This window comes from Sinocyclocheilus grahami, unplaced genomic scaffold, assembly GCF_001515645.1.
Source record: "Sinocyclocheilus grahami isolate Dianchi unplaced genomic scaffold, SAMN03320097.WGS_v1.1 scaffold2434.1, whole genome shotgun sequence".
Lineage (NCBI taxonomy): Eukaryota > Metazoa > Chordata > Actinopteri > Cypriniformes > Cyprinidae > Sinocyclocheilus > Sinocyclocheilus grahami.
In genome coordinates, this window is record NW_015507613.1 from 79,601 (window position 1) to 86,585 (window position 6,985).

Genomic DNA, 6,985 nt, shown 5'->3' on the forward strand with positions numbered 1-6,985 from the left:
AGTTGATCTGAATCTCACAGTTGAACTTTATTCACTGTGAAAACTTTAGATAATGTTTCTTCGTCATGTCACTTGTAAAGACAGATTTATCCAGATGATATTTTATTGCTTGATGCATTATTGTGTCACATTTGTTGAGGACGCAGCATCAGACCTGAAAGATCTGAAGATGATGTACTTACTGTGATTGTGTTTTGTATGTCTGTGTAGATTAGATGATTGATTGAAACACTTCCCACACGCAGTGCAGTGATACGGTTTCTCTCCAGTGTGGATCCTCTCGTGTCTTTTCAGGTCTCCTGAATCTCTGAAGCTCTTGTCGCAGTGTGAACACTTAAATGGTTTCTCTCCAGTGTGGACCCTCTCATGTGTTTTCAGGTATCCTGACTGACTGAATCTCTTGCTGCAGTGTGAACACTTGTACAGATTCTCTCCAGTGTGGATCTTCTCATGTGTTTTAAGATTTCCTGAATCTCTGAAGCTCTTGTCACAGTGTGAACACTTGTACGGTTTCTCTCCGGTGTGAATCCTCTCGTGCTGTTTTAAACAGCTCGCTGTAGTAAAAGTCTTCTCACACTCAAAGCACATGTACTCTCTCACACCAGTATGTATTTTCTGATGTTCTTTCAAATGGTGTAGACGTGAAAAACTCTTTCCACACAAATAACATGAATGTGGTTTCTCCTTTGTATGAACTCTCAGGTGCCGCTTCAGGACTGAAGCCCACAAAAATGTTTTTCCGCATTGATCACATGCGTACGGTTTCTCTCTAGTGTGGATGTTCATGTGATACTTAAGGTTTGCTGATTGAGTGAAACTCTTTCCACACTGATCACAAGTGAACGGTTTCTCTTCCGTATGAACTCTCATGTGAACATCAAGACTATGTTTGGATGTCAAACTCTTTCCACACTGATACAGGTAAATAACTACACAAGTTATTTACTGTATCGTTCTCACAGTATTTCTGCTGTTTGTCAGCGCTGTTTCATCTGGCTTTTAACTAGTTTAAATCAGCGAGTCATTTGTGTTCTTCACTTAACTCAAGCGCTTCACGCGGATCTCAAAGTGATGTTTAGTGCTCATGGGACTGAGGCTTATCAGCGAGTAAATGCATCTGCTCTAGTGAGCTTGCAACCGCTGCGCTGCCGTTTGAACTTGAGCGGAGCTTAAAAAAAATTTTCTGCTATTGGCGCTTGAACATTATATCGAACATTTATTGTGGCCTGGTCTGAAGAATCACATTTTATTTTACGTCACATGGATGGCCAGGTGTGTATACGTCGCTTATCTGGGAAACACATGGCACCAGGATGCACTATGGGAAGAAGGCAAGCCGGCGGAGGCAGTGTGATGCTTTGGACAAAGTTCTGCTGGGAAACCTTGGGTCCTGCTATCCATGTGGATGTTACATTGACACATAGCACCTACATAAGCATTGTTGCAGACCATGTACACCCTTTCACGGAAACGGTATTCCCTGGTAGCTGTGGCATTTCAGAGTGCAGGTTATGTGCACTCGGCCTCCATTGTATCTTTGTCCATAGAATACAGGTGCAGCTCAATAAATTATAATGTCGTGAAAAAGTTCATTTATTTCAGTGATTCAACTCAAATTGTGAAACTCGTGTATTAAATAAATTTAATAAATTAAGTAGTTTAAGTCCTTGGTTCTATTAATTGTGATGATTTTGGCTCACATTTAACAAAAACCCACCAGTTCACTATCTCAACAAATTAGAATATGGTGATATGCCAATCAGCTAATCAACTCAAAACACCTACAAAGGTTTCCTGAGCCTTCAAAATGGTCTCTCAGTTTGGTTCACTAGGCTACACAATCATGGGGAAGACTGCTGATCTGACAGCTGTCCAGAAGACAATCATTGACACCCTTCACAAGGAGGGTAAGCCACAAACATTCATTGCCAAAGAAGCTGGCTGTTCACAGAGTGCTGTATCCAAGCATGTTAACATAAAGTTGAGTGCCAGGCTGCTGATGGATGGATGGATTAGGCAAATCTTTTAACATTATTTCTCATCTCATTCCCAAAACATCAATTTAAAGGGGTGGTTGACTGTTTTTTTATAGGCTTGATTGTGTTTATGGGGTGCAGTCTAACATGTCTTAAAACTTCGTTTGTTAAAAAACACATTATTTTTTACATAATTTACCTTTATTCCTCACCGCTCTGTCCCTTCTGAACGCACTGATCATTTCCTGCTTTTATGAAGCCCCTCCCTCAGAAATACACGATGGGCTCTGATTGATTAGCTGGCCCAGTGTGTTGTGATTGGCTAAACTGCCTCTAGTGTGCGTCTAAACGTCCCGCCCTTCAACATAACGGCATGTACTCCGGTTGTATTTTAAACAATGATGTCGTCTATATTGCTTAGATTAGATTAGATATGCTGTTATTTGTAAATGCTCCTGCTTCTGTTAGCTTTTAATATACGGTTTTATTCTGATTAAAGCATTAATACTGCTCGGCAACCGCACGCACGTCCATGTATAACGCTTCTCATAGCTATAGTATGTGAAAATAAGTGTATTCACTGAGCTGATGATATGAATGAGAGAGAGAGAGAGATGCAGAGCATGTGCAGAGCAGGGCGAGGCCAGGAACAGTATTAAGAACCTCTGCTTTAGAACATTTTGAAACTTGTGAATCCATTAGAATCGTTAGAAGACAGAATCGCGATTCATATCGATTTTTACGTGCACCTCTAGTTTTCTCTTCCTCTTCTCTAAAGCAGCGCAGCATGGCCCGCCCCCTTCGCTGTGTGTTCCCAGAGGTGGGGTTTATGTAAAATTCTGGGTTCTTGACGTAACGGACCCGGGAAGCATCTCATTGTAGTCCCTTACCAGTCGTGTTTGAAGGCATTAAACTGCCAGAATTCTAAAAGACGATATCTCCGTTTGCATTGAACTTTCAGCGTTGTAACTGCACAGATATTATTTATGATCAAACAGCAACATTACACACTAACTAACATTAAAAAAGTGAAATCGCAATCAACCAGCCCTTTAAGAGCACACTGACTTAACAGTGTCTCTCACCCTTGTTCCTCCATATCCCTTGCAGCTTTCATTCAACCTTTAATCATTCTGTTTCCTCAGTTACTTGTAAACGTCAATCATCATTCCTATCTCTCTCTCTCTCCTACATTTGAAATTTTCAGTTCCCAAAATATTTACAGCAGTGCATTGCCTGACAGATAATGGCGTGTAACGACTTTCTTTCTAACTCTGCCACTGCAGTCAACACGTAATGATATAAATTTGTTATAAAAGTGTTTGCAATAATGTATTTGTCAAAAAGGCAAAATAAAAACTTCAAGATCTACACAAATGAGGCCTTTTTTACTATTTTATTTTATTTTATTCAGAGTTGACATTTTATTAATAACACCGGGAAAAAAATGTCATGATGTCACAAGTTTGAAGTGAGTTTGGGCTATTTTATATTCTTTTAGACTAGCTGAAAGAAAACATCCAAATTACACATTTAAGTGTTTTTCCCCCTATTGGCATCTGTACATTTTATTTATAATACATATCTTTAACAGTTGTTTTCGCAAAATTATATATTTTTTTCTTTCTTGAGCCAGAAAGCATGTTTTATTTTTGTCTATATTCTGATGGTTTTGCTGAAGGTTTTGTTCAGTAATCATTCAGTAATCATTACAATCAGCAGGCTGGCTCAAAATTCTAAGAGGACACACATTCACACATTTTGAATATAAACTATAATATAAACAAACAGAAGGGAAAATAAATAATCTGAAGTAGTTAATCAGTCAAAAAAATTCATAAAATTAAATATTTTGAGATTAACTTTGTCACAGTCTTCAGCGGGTGTGCCCAGGATGGCCACCAGATGACACTGGTTTCTGTGAGCACATGGCTTGTGTTGTGTTTGTTTGGTGCCATGTGCTCTCGCCTGTCTATTGTCTTGCCCCGCCCATCTTGTAACCTCATTATTGTTTAAGTTGCTCCACCTGTGTCCCCCTCACTAGCCTCCTCATTTGGTTTTCTATTTATTCTCCTGGTGTCTGTAATCCTGTGCTGATCCGTCATTTTTCACTATGTGTATGTCTGCATGTAGTGCAGTTCCTAGCCTGCCTGTCTGTTTTTCCCCCCTCGGGGTTGTTTTAGTTTGTTTTTGTTTCATATTATTATTAAAAGAAAGAACCATTCATCCTGCACTTGAGTCCTCACTTCATCTCTCCACACGCACCATGACGGAACGGATCAGCCAACATGAGGACTCAGCGGAGAATGGGCTCACACAAACTACTGGTCTCCACTCTCTCCAGTCCACTCTACCAGCGCATGCTCCAGCTGAATACCTTAAGCTCCCTCCGTCAACAAGGGACTGATCTGAAAGAGTTTGCCAGGGAATTTAGGAATGCTGCAGAGGGGCTGGGCTACAATGACTCCGCGCTAAAGGACTTATTCAATTATACCCTTGATGAGCCCATTAGTCACTGGAGCAGGTTAGGATCCGATCATGTATCCTTTGAGGGGTTTATGGAGTTCTTGGCACGTTTCCCCAGCTAAGGGGGCTGCAGTGCCTCCCGTGATGGCCGACGAAGCTGCAGCGCCCCCAGTGGTGGCCGAAGAGGTTGCAGCGCCCCCAGAGGTGGCCGACAAAGCTGCAGCCGACAAAGTTGCAGCACCCCTGGTGGTGGCCAAAGAGGCTGCAGTGCCCCTGGAGGCGGCAGACGAAGTTGCAGTGCCACCCTTTCGGAAATGGAGGAGGAAGAATAGGTCCGCCTCGCCACCCCTAGAGGTGGCCGAAGAGGCTGCAGCGCCCCCGAAGGCTGCCGACGAAGCTGCAGCGCCCCTGGTGGCAGCCGAAGAGGCTGCAGTGCCCCTGGAGGCGGCAGACGAAGCTGCAGTTCTACCCTCTCGGAAACTGAGGAGGAGGAAGAGGACAAAGGCTTCTTCTGTCCTTTAAGGCCGGGAGGCCTTCCTAGAGCCTGGTGCCCTGCCGGCTCCACCCAAGCTCAAGCTCCTTGCCCTGCCGGCTCCACCCAAGCTCAAGCTCCATGCCCTGCCGGCTCCACCCAAGCTCAAGCTCCATGCCCTGCCGGCCCCCTCCTTGAAGCAGGCTCTGCTCTTGCTGCCGGCCCCGCCTTGCCGGTCTCGCCCTGGCACCCTGGTTTACCTCTATCTCCAGGCCCTCTTCCACTACACGGGCCTGGCCCACCATCTCTCCCCTTGATCCACCTCCGTTCCGCCTCCCTCCGGGATTTCTTTTGGTGGAGCGTCTGGAATCCGCTCCTTAAGGGAGGGGTTCTGTCACAGTCTTCAGCGGGTGTGCCCAGGATGGCCACCAGATGACACTGGTTTCTGTGAGCACATGGCTTGTGTTGTGTTTTTTTGGTGCCATGTGCTCTCGCCTGTCTATTGTCTTGCCCCGCCCATCTTGTTACCTCATTGTTTAAGTTGCTCCACCTGTGTCCCCCTCACTAGCCTCCTCATTTGGTTTCCTATTTATTCTCCTGGTGTCTTTAATCCTGTGCTGATCCGTCGTTTTTCATTGCGTGTGTTATGTCTGCATGTAGTGCAGTTCCTATTCTGCCTGTCTGTTTTTCCCCCTCAGGGTTGTTTGTTTTTGTTTCATTTTATTAAAAGAAAGAACCATTCATCCTGCACTTGAGTCCTTGCTTCATCTCTTGCTTGACAAACTTGATAAAATTGAGGAAACTGTGGCTAGCGGTCACACTTTTTACTGCAATAAACGTTTCTCAATTTCTGTAGAGACAAATACTTTGAAGCCTGGTCTAATTCACATTTCCACTATTATTGTTTAGGAAAAAAAAAGAGCCATTGGATTGAACACATGTGGATCTATATATCCACATGTGTTCATAGTATGTTGTCATACTATATGGGGTAAATTGTTACAACAGGAACCTGCGGTTTATTGACTAATTTGAGAAGGATATCCTTGTTTAAATATTAAATATATTTTATTACATTAGATAGTATCTTTAAAAACATACCTGTATTTAAAATCTATACAATATTTAATGGCTTTTCAGCAAAATTTAAATGGGCTAAAAAAATTGTGTCCAGCATGACAATGTGTGGGGGGTCTTAATGCTTTCTGAATGCACAGTAATTGCTTGTGAATAAATAAGTGTTCAATATTGGTTTATATATATATATATATATATATATACAGGGTTTGAAATGAACACCCGCCAAATGCGGGTAAAAATCAGCTGTGGTGGGTAACGCTGTCAAATCAATTTGGCGGGTTACTTTTCGAAAGTTATGTCCACTCATTAATTTCTTGGGGAAGTTCATGCAAGCCAAATCTGCACAGGTTTAGCGCAAATACTGAACTCGTGAGCCATCATGGCATTATCGAGTATATTGCAAAAAACAAAAAAAAACACATCTAAAGAGGCACGCATACGCGACGAGATGAAGTCTGGTTAGACCAACACAGGCTTTAGTGCGCGTGCGCATTTAGAGTGCAATCTTTCACGGCATGATTCAGTCTATTAATATGCATTAAGAATTATCACATAATTCAGGATAATGGGCAGAAAATTTATATATTTTTATCAATTCATATAGTTAATATCACAGGAAGAGTGCCGTTTTTTCTTTAAATAAATCAACATGGTTACAAATGTGATATTGTTTATTGAACTGTTGTATAAAATCAATAAGTTAATATCAAGAGACTTACGTTTTAGACACCATATTGGCTGTTTTTGCGCTATTTCTGCACTATTTCACCAACTAAAAACATTCCAAACACAGCCACAGTACTGTTTTGCGTCTCTGAGCAACATGACGTTGTTTCGTTCCTGAATTAATCAACCTTTTAAATGATTCGGTTCAAATGCAATGACTCACTTAACAGTGACTTGCTGCCATCTACTGGCGATTTTAATTTCACATTTAAATTATCTTTTCATTTTTTTAATAATTTCATATATCAGTATTCAACATTTCATG